The 18,232-nt window shown below is 40.9% G+C and overlaps 1 long non-coding RNA gene and 1 pseudogene across 2 annotated transcripts; both read right to left on the reverse strand.

Annotated features, from left to right (window-relative positions):
• Positions 1-302: 302 nt before the first annotated feature.
• On the reverse strand, positions 303-10,560 carry LOC103703434 (THO complex subunit 4A-like; annotated as a pseudogene). Its single transcript, XR_015967719.2, has 6 exons — positions 10,330-10,560; positions 8,912-8,980; positions 8,644-8,829; positions 1,743-1,855; positions 1,346-1,566; positions 303-1,141 (listed from the first exon to the last, which is right to left on the reverse strand). The product of XR_015967719.2 is annotated as a THO complex subunit 4A-like (transcript).
• Positions 10,561-11,960: 1,400 nt separating this feature from the next.
• On the reverse strand, positions 11,961-13,712 carry LOC149752945 (uncharacterized). The gene is made up of 2 exons (XR_016396113.1): positions 12,289-13,712; positions 11,961-12,059 (listed from the first exon to the last, which is right to left on the reverse strand). It is a non-coding gene; the product is annotated as an uncharacterized LOC149752945 (long non-coding RNA).
• Positions 13,713-18,232: the final 4,520 nt, after the last annotated feature.

The following is an 18,232-nucleotide window of genomic DNA, read 5'->3' on the forward strand; positions in this document are numbered from 1 at the left end:
TAATGCAGCAGTAAGTAGTTTTACGAGATATCACATGCTAAACTGAGAGATCAGCTCAAGTGAAACGTTCCGCAGAGCCTTATTTTCTGAAATATCACAATAGCTAGCCTTTGCTCCATTTGATTTCATGAGTCAACCAGATACTTACATACATCCAAAGCTTACTGGTAAACGTACAGTCCAAAATTCGGTTTGTTTTGCCTTAGGACCGTGGAGGCAAACTAGATAGGCTTCAGGTCTCCAAAGAAAAAAAAAAAGGAGAAAAAAAAACCAAAATGAAAAAAATTAGTTACACTGAACTGCAAAGAATCACTCCTGGGTTTAGAGACCTGATATGATTAATTACATTTCCTCCAATATACACGGTTCTTGCAACCGGTCGAGTAAAACCAATACGAGTAATTAAACATTTTGTCTCATCATGAGCACCATTTCTCATGATAGCACCGTCAATGAAACGGTACAGCAAATACCTTATAAACTGCTTCATACAGAGTCTCAAAGCAAGCAAAACCATGCAGGTATGATACCACTGAGTTAATTCCTTAGCAAGCAAAACCAACATGGTAATGCACCTCTAACATCGTAAGCTCAGCCTCACTCCACGAACCGAGACCGCAAGCATCAGCCTGCTTGCAGTTGACACAATTCTAATGCTACCCGATGCACGATCATGCATGTTCCCAAAATTCATGGGCACAGATACAGCTGGAAATCCACAGCAGCCCACATATATTTTTTGATTCAGGCACCATACGGAAGCACCAACCTGCTTTCAGTTGATGCACAATTCTAATGATATATGATGTACCATCACGCATATTTTCAGGCATTAACGCTACCAGAAATCAACAGCAGCCCCAGATAATTTTTGGTTTAGACACTTTTGGCACCCTATGCTCTGCCTCAGTCCACAAGCATCAACCTGCTTCCAGTTGATGCGCAATTCTAAATACATCTGATGCACCATCATAAGTATTTTCAATATTCATGGATACTGATACTACTTGGAAGACAAATCAGAAGCAGCCGAAAGAAAATTTTTGGTTTAGCTGGGTGAAGGAACCTGACATCCCATCAACTAAGTAGCAGCCTCAAAAAGAACCGAAAACACTAGGGGTAGACATCTGTCACCAACCACCTGCAAAACAATGCAATACATTTTTTTTAGGCTGCAACTGCATGGCATATTAATATTATTGTGGTTAAAGCAAGTTTCAGTGCTCAAGAGAAACAAAAAGGAAAAAATAACAGATTTACAGGGCGACAATCATTTATCAAGTGGATAATTCAGTAACATTATTCAGCATTAGGCAGATAGATAATTAAGAAATAAGACACATACCTTCAACCAGTTCGGCCTGTGCAATAATTCAGAATGTGAAACTAGGATTGCATATGCTCAAGCACTGCAGTTTCCCTTCTGCAGCTGACTTGAACAGCTTGCACTACCAATGCAGGATGGAATCTGAGCAGCATTAGTGAAAGAGAGTAAAAAACTAAACCAGCCAAATGGACTGCTCCTTGAGGGCAGTCACCGGATGTCCACTTAATCCAAGTAGCATGCTGAAATCAAAAGGAGCAGTAACAATAAGAAAATCTAAGCCCCATAAAACAGTGAAGTACTAATCTTAAGAGTGGTTTCCCTTCCATACAGAGTAGTAGAAAACTATTGAGCAGCATTGAGCAAGCAACTGGAGCACATAAAATCCAGGTAAGAGATTTCAATTAATTTGCATCACCTCTGAATGGTACTTCTCCAGATCAGGATCAAGCTCTGCAGCAGATATCGGCTCATTGCGGCCTTTACCTTGACCACGGCCACCACCTCGTGGCCATCCTGTGGAGCCCCTTCCTGGTGCACTGTTAAATTATCATGCCAATACAAGCAAAATTTAAATTTTAAGGGATAAACAAAATGTGAGAAACGAGATGGCAGAATTGATCCAATGCTTGTTCAGAACATTTCAACTAAGGAAGCAAGCAAAACACAATCAATTTGGATATCTTAGTATCCTTAGGAATCTAGTAAGGTGAAGCATCAGCATTTACCAGAGGCCAAGAATTTCCTCCAAAGATCACCGAAAAGATGTTTTCAAGGTGTATTGGTCTAATGTCACAACAAAATCATAGTTTTGCAAATGTCATGCCATAAATAATCCAGACTCCAGTCAAATGATAAAACAGGCTATGGACCTCCTCAAACTCTATATGCTGTTTTTTGCAAAGCATACTCGAGAACTAAATGCTGTAAGCTACAGTATGGTGGTTAAGGATTTCTCCCTGCCCATTGTTGTTTCTTAATTAACTCACTGGCACTGATTTATTACACAAGAACAAGATTCCAAGTGTCTTCAAGAATTCCTACAGAAGGGGAATACAGCCTACGTTTCAATCCAAACTATTTTCCAGTTTAAAAGTAAACTAACCTCACTGTATTGAACTTTTACTGCTCATAAATAAATTAAAAAAATGTCATATAAAAATAAACAATTATGATTAAAAACTGCGCGCCTTAGGCATGAAGTGATCAACAGGATGAAATTAATTCTAAAACAATTCAAATAAAATGAAGAGTAAATACTGGACGGCCCTAAACATGGTCAAAGCTTTATATTATACTAGCAAATTAGTTACACATCACTCAAATATCTAGAAGTATGAGAAATTCAATTATAGGTAAATTCCCTGCGAAAAACCAACAGGTGAGATCCTAAAAACTAGCTGTAGAATCATGTACAGTGGTGAAATTTAATTGCAGAGACATACAGTTCTTTTTATTGTTCAAAGGCCAAATTGCACAAGAAATGGTAAGAGTGGCACAGGGAATGTGGATAGGGAATACTGAAGGGAGATCAGGAACGAGTTTGACTTCAAAATGTAGCTATCCTGCTTCTAAGATAGATGAGCCTTTCATTGCCATAGCAAGCACGTAACCATGACAGAAACATGTTAATGAATCACGCAAAAATCAGAAATGGGGATTGCTACACAGTAAAATTTTGAACAGCATTGTTTGCAGAAATAGAAAAGACAGTTCTGAGATGGGAAATTAAACCGAACCAGTAGTACCATATATTAATTACCTAGATTCTAAAGGTTGAAGGAAATCAATTGATAGACAAATTTGCTAGCAGAATATAATCTATTTGTCTAAAATAATGTTTCTCGAGAGGAAATTTAGTTGTGAATCTTTACACCTTTCCTTTTCCCTTACAAGAGTACAAGTGCTTGTTCCTTGTAATCCTCTTCATCTTTTGATATTAATCAAGTTGTGTTTTACTGCCTACCAAAACATGTTTAGGTTTTCCCATCAAATCTTGTTTTAACTAATGTCTAATTTTTAAGATTCTGAGTATCTTTAACCAAACTTATTCAAAATATCAAAAACTTGCTTCAATAATAAAAAAAGGCATGTAATGTGAGAAAGCGGTATATTTGTATACATGTAGTTAAGGTCTTTGTGTCAACCAAGGTAACATTTTGTATCAGCCGCTCACCAATATAATAGAAACATCGGCCAGTATTATCTCTCCTGATGTAAGCCTATATACCTCGATATATTGGCCAAGACGATATCGGTATCCCTTTCAAGAATAAGTTTCTGTTGCTCATGAAAATGACAAACATTTCAATTATATTTTGAAATATCAGGTTTCTTTTCTCTCAATAGGATCCGGGCCAGCCCACTACAAAACTATTCATGGATACTTAAGAATATAGGGCTAACCCAACCTATAATCCTATAATTTTGCTGGTTGTACTAGCCCAATCCACGAATCCAATAGGATTTTCAGCCCAATCATACAAATAGGCCCTTAACAGGATTTTCTATTATGTTTTCACCATATATTGGCCGATGTTTCAACATTTACCAAAATATCAGAGTAATATCAATTCTGTCAAATCCCTCTTAATTTTCCACCTTGGCCAAGATAAATCGATTATATCGGTATTCAGTAACCTACTTAGATTGCTCTGACATAGAGATTTTAAAAACCTTAGTTGATGTTTGCAATCGTCATTCATAGAATGTAACTATTATGTGATGTACTATGTGCTCCTCATCACTATGTTATCGTCTACCATTGTAAGCTAGGAAGCATTAAAATTAGACTGCGAGTAACATGTCCAATTCCATGTCTACATGTAAGAAACAATTTTTCAATCTCTGAGTGAGAAGATATGCTATGAGGAGTACAAATTAAAAACATCTTGAAATAAGCAAAAAAAAAAACATTTTTTATTTTCTTAGCCTTCAATTGTTGAAGTATTTAGTCTTTACAGAAAACAATAAAAACATAGGCAATCATATACATACTTTTATACTTCAAATACTATAACATGTTATCTCAAATACATGTTGTTCAATTCAAAAGAAAAGAAATGAATTCTGAGGCTACCTTAATTCTCAGAGTGCATCCACAAGCGTGCATATTCGAATTCTAAATCTTTTTCCAAAAAGAACATGTGCTACCTTCTATGATGTTTCTTCAAGGAACATTAAGATCCAAGCAATATGAATTCGTATATGAAGATAAATTTTGACAAGTATCAAATGGGTTATCTTAGATTTGCAATTCAGATTTGAAAAAGGATCCTTTGTAGAAAACTACAGGCAAAAACGACTTACACCCCTCCAGAAGTACACAGTATCATGCACCTGTAAATTATACATCAGATAAAATATTGGGGGGCCTTCATATTAGGAGGGCATGGTTTTGGTGCACATGGAACATGTAAAGACTTGCAGTCCTCAACCTAGTTACTAGGAATAGCAGACTCATTAATGTTAGTACAGAGATAGCAAATGCAACGTCAATATAACTAGCAAATGAGTAATTAACAAAATCAGAATATTAAGGAAACCAATTTATTCGTTTGCTGCATACCATGGTAGAAATCTCAATACATATTAGCAAAGGGCAAACTACTATTAAAGTCAATGTATTTTCATTTGAATGCTATAGAAAAATGAGAACACAAGCACATCATAAACTTTTAGCATCTCTTAACAGGCAACCTTAAATATTTAAAGTTTTAAACCACAAACTAACATGTGGGCATGACAAAACCGATGGTGGGGGGAAAAACCTTTGAAGATTTGCAAGATTGATTATATTATATCTCCAAAATATCAAAAATAAAATTCTAGGATTGAAAAATGAGGTGTCATATGCTTTGTCAATACTTATCATATAAATGATTCATTAATCATGACAATGTTCTGCATAACATGCCTGTCAAGCTTGTATATGGGAGATGACAAGCTGGAATATAAAGAAGCTAAACCATTTTAATCTTGGACACTAATTTATTATACAACCAAAAGATTCAAACATGGGAACTAATTGTTGAAGCCTCTATTATGCCTATAAAGAAACACGCTAATCTGTTGATCCTTTAGGCTAAGGTTTGGCATCTTGATTTTTTATTAGGCCTTGGTTATGGTCATCATCTGTTCTAATGCAAGAAAATTAGACAGACATAGTGCTATTCTTTCACATTACATGCTTAAACCTTTTGTTAAATTTCAAACCTTGATATAAGAAGACTTTCATGTACTTTTTTATTGACTGTTAGTATCACAATAGCAGTTACAGTAAAAGAATTGGAAAAAAATACATTTTGGCCCCCTCAAGTTTTAGACACTTAGCCACCAAAACTTATAGTTTTCAGTTAGAACCCAAAAATTATTTTATTGTGTCAATATAGTCGAGTCCATTTTCTACCGCTGATGCCGTAACGAACAATCCTAAAAGACTAAAACACCCTTCTATCTGATGGCTATTTGCAAAGTCTTCTATCTCTCTCAATTGCCATCATGCTCGATGCCCTCCTCACATCCACTCTGCAACACACAGTCCTCCCTCTCCACCATCCGCTCTGGTGTTGCTGCCTTCCAATCTTCCCTCCATCATACCCACCAAGAGATCAGTGGCCCTGGTCACCTCCTCGGCTCTCACACCCTCCAGTTGTCCAACATCCATGCCATTGTCGACCTCCTCTGCCTCTCCTGCAATGCATGTGGCCTCCTTGGCATCACCGTGATTGACAACAAGCTCCATTGTCTCTCCAGGACCTACAACTGGCTCCAACTGATCCTCCAGATGAATCTCCCACCATTGTCTCTTCAAGCATAAGCTCGCTAACGTCCACCAGTGCTCCAAACTCCACCATGTCAAGCAAATCCAAGCCCAAGTTCATAGACTCCTCGTTAACTTTGCCAACTAGAAAACTTTGTTCAAAAGCCCCTCATGTTGCATATAATTTTTGTCCCAAACTCGCCCATTGACTTGTACTATAGATCTGGTATTGGTGGATTTTTGATGCAACAGAGATATCATCTCCTGGAATTCTATGATTCTCGGGTTAGTGAGAGTTAGGGATCTGAAGGAGCCATGCTGCCTTTTTAACAAGATGCACGAGAGGGATACACTGAGTTGGAACACTCTAGTGGATGGGCATGCAAAAGCCGGATAGATGGATGAGGCTTTCAAATTGTTTGAGAGGATGTTGGGGAGAAATGTTGTCTCATGGTACATGGTGGTATCGGGTTACTGTAAGATGGGTGACATGGGGACATGGTGAGGCTGTTTTGTTCGATCAGTTGTCCATCAAGAACTTAGTCACTTGGATCATAATGATATCAAGGTATGTTAAGAAAGCCTAGCAAAGAAGGTTACATGGTTGTTAGATCATATGGAAGTTGTAGGTTCCGAACCAGATGCTGCTGCAATTGTAAGCATCTTGGCTGGTCAAATTGGTGCCCTCAGTGTTGGGTTTTGACCCACATGACCACAACATGGTCAGTTACAGAATGATTACCGTAACTGACTCCTAGAGAAGTGGAAGAATAATATCCTTGATGGTAGGATATTCGAAGGGGTCTCACCCTCTGCCCATAACGCGAACACAGAAAATTGGACTCCATCTCCGGGTGTTTGAACAGGGGCCAAGAGGGAGAAACGAAGCTCGATCATTCAGAAAATCCATGGATTCAGGTACGCCACCCTTCATGGTTCTATTTATGATCCTATTTACAGATGGTTTACACTCAGATCTTGGGAATTAAGTCATCTTGTCAAATATCTATGTAGCAGATGGCCGCTATGATGGTGTGGCTAAGGCAAGGATTCAAATAAAGGGCTTAGGGGCACATGAGCCAAAAAGGTCCGATCAGATTTAGCTCAATAATACAGTCTGTGAGTTTACAGTTGAAATAGAACACACCCACATACCGAAAAAAATTTCAAAATGCTTCATAGGTTGGGCAGCACCTTAAGCAAGTCGGATATGTCCCAAAGGCCTAATAGTAAATAGTTGGTATAATCAATGGTTAAAGATACAAATTTTATTAGTTGGCGAATGAAAATTACAAGAGGAGTCAAGGATTTGGAATTTGAACACAATGGCACTTCGCCTCACCTTCTTATAAAGTGTTTTGGAACAACAGCATTTTCGCATATACACTCAAGTTGCATTTGCAAATTGCTTTGTTGAGCTTTTCTTATTAGAGATAAAGTACTATGAGATGGGTGGTACAAAAATGCATTATATGTATAAAGAGATGGAACGTCTAGAAGGGCCCAGTTGCTATTTCCAAAAAGCATGCTCTCGAATCAAAGAAATCCAACTTCTATTTCGAGAGAAATTTAAAATCTGCCCGCCATTTCTTTCATTTAGAGAAGAAAATCATTAAACGAATATCTTGAATAGCTGTGTTGGTATGTATGGTTCGAAAGAGACTTATAAGGATTTTGGATTGCTTCAGAGATGTCAGAGAGGAATGTGGTCTCACGATTCACAGTGGTATTGGGTTATTGATGGCATGGCGGAGGCAGCGACAACGACAGCGATAGGATGACAGCGAGCTTCTAGCTCGAGGAAAGGCGAGAAAGGCTTGGATAGCCTATGAGGGGAGAAGGATGACGGTTTGGAGAGGAATCAGAGTGGGCAACAGTGGTGGGAAAGGCCGAAGTAGTTGAGGGCCTCTATTTGCAAGAGGAGGAGGTGCTGGTGGTGGTGGTGGGAGGAGGTCAGTTCAGAAGCTTCAAAGTCAACGAGGATGAAATAAAATAAATAATTAAAGAATCTTTTATGCATAAGAGAAGGATATTTGGTATTTCGGGAACAAAAGAGTTTATTAAATCTCACATAATGGCCACACAATAATGCTATCTAATAGGGACGGAAGACTAGACTACATTGACATAATAAAATAATTCCAAGGGTCTAAATGAGAATTTTTAAAGTTTTAGTGTCTAAATGTTTCCCACCAAAACTTGAGGGGATCAACATATATTTTTCTCTAAAAAATCAAGTTGGAATATAACAAGGTTAAACATGTAAATATTGTAACATCATTTCATGCCTATCATAAAAGTTGCAATCAAATCAGAAAAACATATTGGTATTTTAAAATATTATGGAAACGGGAATTTGTTAATCGTTGAGGGCAATATAGAAAGGTAATATTTTTTAAGACAACAAGATGATGCATGTCATACAGTTGCTTAACTGAGGCAATTTCTGCTAATAAGTAGACCTAAAATAAAAGCAACCCATCTCACAAGCAATAAGCAACAATAAACAATGAACTAGTTACATGGCATGCATCTCATAAAGACAAAAATCTCAAACCTTTTCAAAACACCATTGAGTTTTCCAATAGCCCTCACACGAAACATGAGACACAACAGGTGGCGTTGCAGTATTTGTTCTGACAATCTCTATTTTCATCGGCTTGCCATCGAGTAGCACATTGTTGTATCTTTTTACAGCTGCTAAAGCATCTCCTCTCCTTGAAAAGACAACTTCTGCTGTTCCCTTAAGAACAACATTTTCAAAATATGAGGAAAAACTAATGAAATATTAAAACTACAGTCCAAGGCCAAGTTGAAGGAAATACCTTGGGTTTTTGACTCCCATCATAATTAATTGAGTAGCGCCTCAGATCGCCAACCTCTGAAAAGGGTTCCTGGACCAGATTAATAAAATTTTAGACAACCAAACAGGCAAGTTTAATAAAGAAAGATATTTTCCTCTTGACAAGACATAAGATTTTTTCCTCTTGACAAGACATCAAGAGAAATAAAAGGAAGGATTGAGAGATCTGATCCAATAATAGAAGCACTCAACAGATTTTCCTGAGGAATAAAGAACTCGTCCCAAGTACTTCTACAGTTGAGGAGATCCTCAAGCTTGTATACAATCTGCAACACTACCAATGCACAGCCTACAGAAAAGATTGAAGTTGTTCCATGGATGCCATATAATATCATGTCAAGCTGGGATAGAAAGGTGAGGTGACCTAACGGCATGACATGAATCTAAAAGAGCTTGCTTGCATTGCAGCCTGATTTTACGTCTAATTTCACAGAACTACCCATGTTGACAGGGGAATATGTTTGTAGCATGCATCTCGACTTCTGTGCAGCAAACTAACACAATGAATATCCAAGAAACCTGTCTCCATCTCTCTTAATTTCTCCTTGCTGTTCCTCTATTTTTTCTTATTCTCCTTTCCATATTCGTGGGAAACAAGGGCCCCCCTCACACACACACCCCACTCGCAAACTAGTTTAATCAGTCCATGGACGTATGCATGACCCTGAGTGGACAATGATATCTTAAGGTTGATACTTTCAATCTGATGCTGTTAAATCCTCCCATCCCCCAATCTTCTATTTGAAAACTCCTGATACCTTATCCTTGTAATGGTGGCTATAGGAACATAGTAATCTCTAACATTCTTCCTGCATTTATATTTTGACCATACCAAGTGCAATGCTATTAAGCCAAAGAAGCATTCAGATGATCCAACATGCTATACCAAACAAGAAAGATCAGGGTATACCAAGCACGAATGATCATGCACCAAATCTATGACCAAGGTGTAGCTAACAGAAGAGCAGAAAAAGTAACCGTCCAACAGGTTACTCACTCCGGGCCCACAGATATAGAAGTCAAGAATCGAGTCTTTTACTTAAGATATATATTGAATAAGATCTTGAACTTTTTGTATACCTTGGGTGTTAAATTTTCTGGAACGCTATCCTCCTTTAACATATTAAAGGGAAGAAAATCCAAAAGAGCCCCTAAAGAAAATTACAGAACAGAGTTCTTTAGAATCTATCCAATATGTCAGTTGTCAAACAGATGTCAGGGTTGAATTAACATAACATGGAAAATATCTCCAAACACAACATGGAACTTTTTGGCCCCAAAAAAATAAAATAAAATTTGAAAGAATAGACAAGAAAGAACTACAGACCCTGACAGAAGTATCACAAAGTTTAATAAATAAACCAAATCAAAGATAACAACCTTGATGTCCTCGTTGGAGACCCCCGTAGTGCAAGTTGGATATGTAGAGCTTGGTTCCCGTCTCTATAGCTGATTCCCTAGCCGCCGACGCCGGAAAACCCCTCATCTGACTCGGGTACATATCGTGCTGCCATGCCGAATTCGAAGCATGGATCGGATATCAAGTTAGAGACCCTGGATTCAAGAAGAGAAGACCGCGATGCTATAGCCGGCGGAGATCTAGAGTCCGGCCGGAATGGGGGAATCCTAATCGTACCTTCCCGACGGAATAAGGAGCGGTGCGGTTCCCAGGCGAGCGGGGCCGGGGCCGGATCCTCGTCCCGGGCCGCGGGATTTTCCAGCGGAGGACTTCTTGTTCTTCTTGATTTATGTCATCGAGGTATATGTCCAAGGCGCTCGGCATGTCCATGTCTAGGACACCAAAGAGGGAGAGAACGAGGGCGGAGATGGGACCGGAGAGCTAAGGTTTTGGAAAGGAGTTTGGGAGGAGGAGATTGGGGGATATAGGGTTTGGAGGAGAGAGAGAACAAGGGCGGAGATGGGATGGCAAAGCTAGGGTCTCGCAGAGGAGTTTGGTGGATTTTGAAGGAGGAGATTGGGGGTTCTAGGGTATGGAGGGGAGGGGAAGGGGGTGAAGATGAGAGCGAGACGAGGGGAAGCGGGAAAACAGGCCGGGGTTCGAGAGTACGAACTGGAATGAATAAGGCCGCCTTAACTTTGCGAAAAAAAAAAAAAAAGGCCGCCTTAAAGAAACGCGCGTATGAACGGAGTAATTGAGACCGCTTCGCAATTGGAAGTGTCCTGTTCATTTGGCTATCTCGTTCATGGGCTATCCCCCGAAATTTTATTTGTTTAATATATTTTTTTAATTTTTTTATATAATTAATTTTTTAAATATTAATAATAATAGAATTAATATGCTATACCACAATTAAAATTTATTGCTATGCAATACAAATTTGGCTATTCAATATTTTATATGTTATAATTTATTATATTGCCCGCTTTAAATCTCTTGAATAAATACATCCACTCGCATCAGATACCAAAATATTCTGAAGACAATCCGGTAAAACAGAGAAGATCTCCCGTAGCTTCGAGCCACTATACACTACAAAAAAATTGATCTTTCCTGACGTTTTTTACATCTTTTGCCGACGCTTATAAGCATCGGTAAAGACCCACCGCACGCTATGCAAAACGTCGCCGAAGCGTTGCCTATATCTGAGTGGGAAAAATTTGTCCCGACGCTTTTGAAACGCGTCGTAAAAGGTTGATTTTTGACGACGCTTTTAAGCATCGCTAAAGGTACCAAAACCAACGCTTAAAAGCGTCACCGTTAGCCTTAAATTTAAAAAAAAAATTATTTTTCCATAAAGAATCAGAACACACTCCAATGGACTGGGAGAAGAAGTCGCCGGCGGGGGCCTACGGGAAGAGGAGCCGGCGGGGGCTTCGCCCAAGAGGCCAAGAATAGCTACTTCCACCTGCCGGCGCGAGAAGCGTTCTTCGCCGGTTCGCCCTCGCGAGTCGCGCCCCAGCCCCGATGGGAGATGTCCTGCGGCTCCTGCCGAGAGAGGAGAGTCTCTCTCAGAAATGAAGAGCCTCTCTCTCTCAGCTCTCTGGCTCCCCTTCTTTCTCTGGAGAGGACCCAACTCCCTCTCCTCTCTCACGATCTCCTTCTCCAGCTACCTCCGAGCCACTTGATTAGTAACCAATTCCATCCTCAGCTGCTAATGCGAACATAATTAGTAACCGAAAAACAAAGAAACAGAGTCCCCACAAAAAAAAAACCTCAAGGCTGAAAAAAGCCTACGTGCCTTAGTACGCAATAAAGGGAAATGTAACACTCTCCGTCCCCACGGAGGATTAGGGTTTGGGAAGCGGAGGTAAAAGCTGGCTAGCAAATTCCTGCGGAAAAAACGAATCTAAGAAATAGAGGAGGGGGAGATAGCGTGCCTTCTTGAGGGCTAGCGCGAGCCCTCACCCGCACGTTCTGCCACTGCTCCTGCGCATCATCCTCGCCGCTATCGACAACCCCATCCCTTTCCTCCTCCTTCTTCTCCCGCCGCTGACGGTGGGGCGATGCTTCTCCTTGTCGGGCTTCGCCGGCTGCTGGCGACTCTTCTTCGGCTCGCCGTTGGGCTTGAGCTTGGTGCGCTGGATGAGGGAGCTGAGGTAGCGGCTTCGGCGCTCGAGCTCCTCCAAGGCGCCCTCCATTATCTTCCGCTCCTCTCTCATCGGGAGCTGAGGTAGCGGCTTCAACGCTCGAGCTCCTCCGAGGCGCCCTCCATCGTCTTCCGCGGATCCGCTCTTCAGATGAGGGAGAGGAGAGATTTTTAAGGGATTATGTCGGCGCAGGATCAGCTAGGGCATCGGGAGGGAAGCGAGCGGTTTTGAAGGGATTTGGCCTTTGACGACGCTTATAAGCGTCGTCTTAGGTCTAGACTTTTGCCGACGCTCTAAAGCGTCGTCGATTCTCAAAATGTACCAACGCTTTTTATAAGCGTCGGCAAAGTCAGGCGCTGAACTAAACTTTTAGGACGCTTCTCCATAGCGTCGGAAAAAAAGCGTCGGAAAATCTTACTTTTCTTGTAGTGTATAATCGGCCATATAGAAACTTATTCCATTAGTTTTCCTAAAAACATGCTTTGCAACACATGAAGTGATGCTCGATTGAAGCCTCCAAAATCCATCATCAAAAAATGATTAGGTTGCTGATTTTGTATTTATATGGTGTTCTTGGAAATGATTGTTCCGGAGTCCCCTGACAATATGACATGATCCACCTATAAGATATCATACAGCTCTCAATTCAGTTAATGAGACCGTTGTATCAAAGAGGGAAAAGTTTCGTGCTACCATAAATATCGTAAAGCCTGCTTCTTGACTCCTGCTCTTCGCACTGCCATCGAAGTTGATTTTAAAAAAGTTAGAGGATGGGGTCCCAAGTAAAATAAACCATAGAGACATAATATCAGCATTATGTTTCAAAAGTAGTTAGAAAAAAGAAAAGAAAAGGAGGTTGCGAGTGGCTAGTGATGCGGGTGGAAGGGGACGGTGGCACACTCCTAAAGAAAATCAGAGTGACACGGAGGGTCGCTAGTGGGTGCAAGGTAGTGGCGAGTCCCGAGGTGCCAATGGTGAGGTTCCTGTTGAGATCAAGCGTTGCAGGTGGCCAAGAGCTATCTCAAGGTGACGAGGAGTCGCAAAGTGGTGGTGATGCTGATAGAGAGGTATAATAGAGAGGAGAGAGGGGCATGGACAGCCGCTTCTTCTAGAAGTAGTGATACAGAAAAGGATTGCGTATAACAGTCGTGACAAGATCGAAGAAGGCTGACCCACGAGCGTTACTTTGACTGTCAATCGCTTCAAGAGAAATAAAGGAAAGATTATATTTTTGTTTCCGACAAATGGCGCCAATCTGTTGCCGCCAAAACCTATTCTAAAGATCTAAAGCATCGAGGAGTGCCGGTCAACCTGCACACAGAGAAAAAAAGAAGAGATTGGAGGTCTCCAGCGTGGGACTCTCGATGCTAAAGTCGGTAGAAGGGCTTTGGGAAATAGTCAAAGGCTTCGAAAAGAAGAGTAGTGTAGATGAGTGTGAGATACGTACGTACATGGTACTTTGAGCCCCTTTCTATAAATGTACGTGGAGTCCTCCTTTCACTGGGTAGGACTTTAGAGTCCAGAGTCAAGTGGAGCTAACTCTCGGGTTTCTTAATTTCTCTTGGTACCACCTGTCGGTGCATGTTGGTAGATCGAATTTGGGCCACACCAGGAAGGATTAGTGAAGAACAAGAAGGAAGAAGCCATCAAGGAGAGAGGGGGATAAGGAAGGGGATGGAAAGCGAAGGAAGCGATCGAGGACCAATAGACAAGCCCCAGCAAAAAGGTCCCGTATATGTGACCGTGATCCCAAAAGTAAAAACATGGCGTGCAATCTGTGCCGAGGCCAATTTGGCTGCAAGACGAGATACGGCAAGTGGGTGTTTTTTTACGATCCACTTCTGCATGCGTCTTTTCATTTTCCGAATAAAGTGGGTGGAGCTTGCCTCTTCCTTTTTCTTAAAACAAAATTACTCAATATAGCGTTTGATGCTCGCTCATTGAGCGGTGAGCTTCCATCTATTGATTTATTTAGCTGAGTAATGAGAATAAGCTTTCTTCCAATTTTTTCTCCACTTCCGTTCATTGACATGAACCTTCTGTATTGATGTGTTACTCTTTTTTTTTGTGTGTTTTTCTGATAAACAATTCTTGGTGGACTATAAAGACTGTTTTTTCAGAGATTTTGACAAATGCAAGCCCATCAATTTTTATTATTACAGATTTGAGCTCTCTGGACTCGACCGGCACTAGAAGGTGGCGAGCCACGCTTTGAAGTTTGTACTTTTATCTTCAGCTCATTTCATCATGGTTCTTGTTGTGTCAAAAGCCTGTATATCACCCTTGCGAAGACCTAGAAGCATGAAGAAGCTTTCATTGATAACCGACTGAAATTTTATTTCACTATCTACTTTCTGATCATCTCTTTAAGTCAAATGTAGGTTAGTTCTTGGTGTTGTTCTGCATCTTGACATTTGGGCTGCTCGTGTATTTCATAACTTAAACATATCTAGGTCTTTTCCCCATCAAGATTGGGCCCTCTTGATGCTAGCTAGTTTTGTGCATTAGTTTTTTCTTTAAAAAAAAATAATCATGCATGTCCATTTATACCCTCGCTATTGCAACCAACGAGTTCTTTTACTAAGAGCAATATGAAGGATATTTCTCTAAACCCATTCTTTTCTCATACTGATCATAAATAAAACCAATATTATAATCATTATCAGTGCACCCAAGTGCTATATAATACCTTTGGTTATGACAGGATGTAACATTCTTTCCGCATATGTGTCTCATCATCCAAAGACATCACTTTGTCCTCAAGGATCTCATTAGGGTTCGAGCTTTGGAAAGTGGACGAAAATTACAGTCCAATCACAACGCCAAGTTGGATGGACACAGACAGGCTACTTGGAATAGCGGTATTCTACATCCCGGTTAAAGTTTCCGGTGGCTTGGTAGCGAAAAAAGAATGAATGGCAAGCTCCTTGTGGTGCAGTTGTTAAAACTACGTACATTCCATCTATTCATTACATGCCCCTTCAGAGGACAATGTGCGATCTTCTCTAAGTCATGCCTTGACTAGCCTCCAAATCTTCATGCCTTTCGATCCTCCTGGAGATGAAATTGGATGCAGTCGTCAATGAGAAAAGGTTGGGATTAACTCCCGGCGGCACTTAATTGAAGAATTTTTCTAAGAAGGCTTCAACCAACTCAGTTCTTCACAAAACCGTACATATCTTCCGACTGTGGTGTAACCTATGCTCGGGAAATCATTGGATAACCTTACAAGACTCGAATTTCTTGTCACCTTTGATGGAAGTTGGCTCTCACTGAGCTCACTACTGAAATCCGTGGCAACCTCTCTACTCTCTTCTTCTCCTTTTACCTTTGAAATTTTACCCTGAGGGTAGTGTCTCACTTCATCATTCAGAGACCAGGCAGAAAATCAGCAGAAAAGAAAAGACGACTGTAACACAATCCCCGGAAAGATACGTGGCATGCCCTTATAGCTCCTATTTGACGTTGTTTAATTATGCCGTCATTACAATTAGATGTCGACATCCATAGAACGTCATCAACCATTTTCTACTCATGGCTATCTTCTTTGATTTGCTTTTGGTCCACCTGCAAGCCTACATTTATACTGCTTAGAAGGTTTTGCATTCACTCTGATCTAAACCGAGCCTCTATCCACCATATGCTCCTTGACGAATCAAAATAGTGCCCCAGAATTCCTCTCGAGGAAAAAAAAATATGATAATATTAATAATAAAATAGTGCTATTGAAACCGTGACCTTATATCGATTTTTCCATACAAAACGTCTGTGACTTCTTCCAACTTGTGGCTGGAGTCACGGTGTCGGCATTGGCTCACCATCCAGTTTTGAGCTGGAACAAGGCCTCAAGAAAGCAACCTAACCTTTCCTGCAGGCACGACGGTATCACGTGCCTGGGCCCTTTTTCTCGCGTGATCACGAGCGGGCTGCGATCGTCCCCTCAAATTCAATTCCTTGTGACGGAAGGTGAGCTTCCCGTGTCGAGTTAGCAATTTGACCCGATCCCCCGATCTCATCCCCAGCCACGGACGTCGAGATCCCCACCGCACGTGGTAAGCAACGTACGGACATGCAACGCCTGCGGGGGCCAAACACGATGCCTCGCGAAGTTCCATACTCTCGCGCTGCATGGAAACATGGAATGGGAGAATTGGTGCAATTCATGGGATCGGTGTACGTGTCGTGTGGAACACCAAATTTTTGTTGTGACGCACTGGAATATTGGAGCTTTGTTTGGTACAAGGGTTCGTACTAAATTGTTCTTTTTGGTACGATGGGACGCCTGGCACCCACTTGGTCGGCTTAAAACAGGCATGGCACGACGTAGACTGAGCCAATTTGGTTCTTGGACCGGGAACTGAGCCCAGACCATGAGAGCCACATCGTATTCAGTTCTACTTAATTAGAAGGATCAGTGCCTTGCCTTGAAGACTTGCAACTAGGTAATGGCAAAGTCAAGATGGCGCGGTGTTCACTGCGAGTCGACAATTCAAGACGTCTGATAGTTGTTGCGTGACTCAAGATCACACAGTAGTAGACGGCAAAGGTGAAATGGATGATGAGGATGGCTGAGCTGGCTGAGAGCTAGATTCAGAAGCAATCGAGGGGCAAGAGATAGAAATGCAATTGGACAAGTTTATTTACTCTGATCAAGTCATTTTCTTGCCCCATTGGATTTCATTTTTTTCGGCGCATGATAGCGTCTTTTTAATTTAAAGTATTTGATGTGGATGGACTTTGTTGTTGATTCTTCATTTTAAAGCGTTGAGCATGTGATGGACAAACGTGACTTCTGGTGGTGGAGTTTCTACCTCAACACTCTTATCTTTGTTTTGGAGAAGGCGCACATTCAACGGAGAGGAACACCTCAATTATTGCTAATCCACCTTATTTGGAACAAACTAGGCCCTTTTAGTTGGGAGATCCATCAAAGAGAAAGAAAATAATAAAAAAAAAGTGAAGTCACATGAAAGGACTTCATTTGGTGGTGTAAGAGTGCCATCGAGAACTAAATTCAGTGAGGCTTGTATTTGCACGAGCTTTATGTTGATCTACCAAATATTTTCTGAACAAGCAATATGGTATATGCATGAATTATCTATCCTTAGTATCTCAATTACTATCGTGTATTTTTTATCTAGATGTACTGAATTCTCAAGTTTAAGGAACATGTATATTTTATATATTTTTTTGCTAATTATATTATATCTAAGCAAAAGAATAGTTGATCTTTTTCTATAATATTAATTGCTGGATCCTATATTGTATAGATTTTAAAATATTTTGAACTTTCCTCATGTATAGCTCTTGTAACGGCTATTGCACGATTCAATGGTCTACCAGGAAAAAACAAAAAAAAAAGGGGCAACCTGAACCTGGCACCAACTGCCTCGGCCTCCTGTGCGCAAGTCAATAACCACGGTGGCAGGGGCGCCATGGGGAAAAAGAAACCTTGCCGGGCCGAGCATCCTCACTCCTCAGAAGCAGGAGGTGGCGAGAAGTAACTCCCTCTGACATCACAACTCGCGACGTGTTTCCGCGAGAGTTCCTGGGACACCGGAGGGCAGGCGCAAGGTCATCGAGATCAAGGCATGATTAAAATTGCCGGGCTTCGGAATGGCGCCTGACCCCAGGGCTGCAGGAGAGCAGGAGTCCAGCACCCTGACGGCCGTAATTGGCCCTTGTACGGAACGACCCAAAACTAGTTTAAAACACCCACACGAAACCAATGAAA

The sequence above is a fragment of the Phoenix dactylifera genome, chromosome 8 (genome assembly GCF_051530095.1).
Source record: "Phoenix dactylifera cultivar Ajwa chromosome 8, Ajwa_hap1_PhDact_Kaust_v1.1, whole genome shotgun sequence".
Taxonomy (NCBI): domain Eukaryota; kingdom Viridiplantae; phylum Streptophyta; class Magnoliopsida; order Arecales; family Arecaceae; genus Phoenix; species Phoenix dactylifera.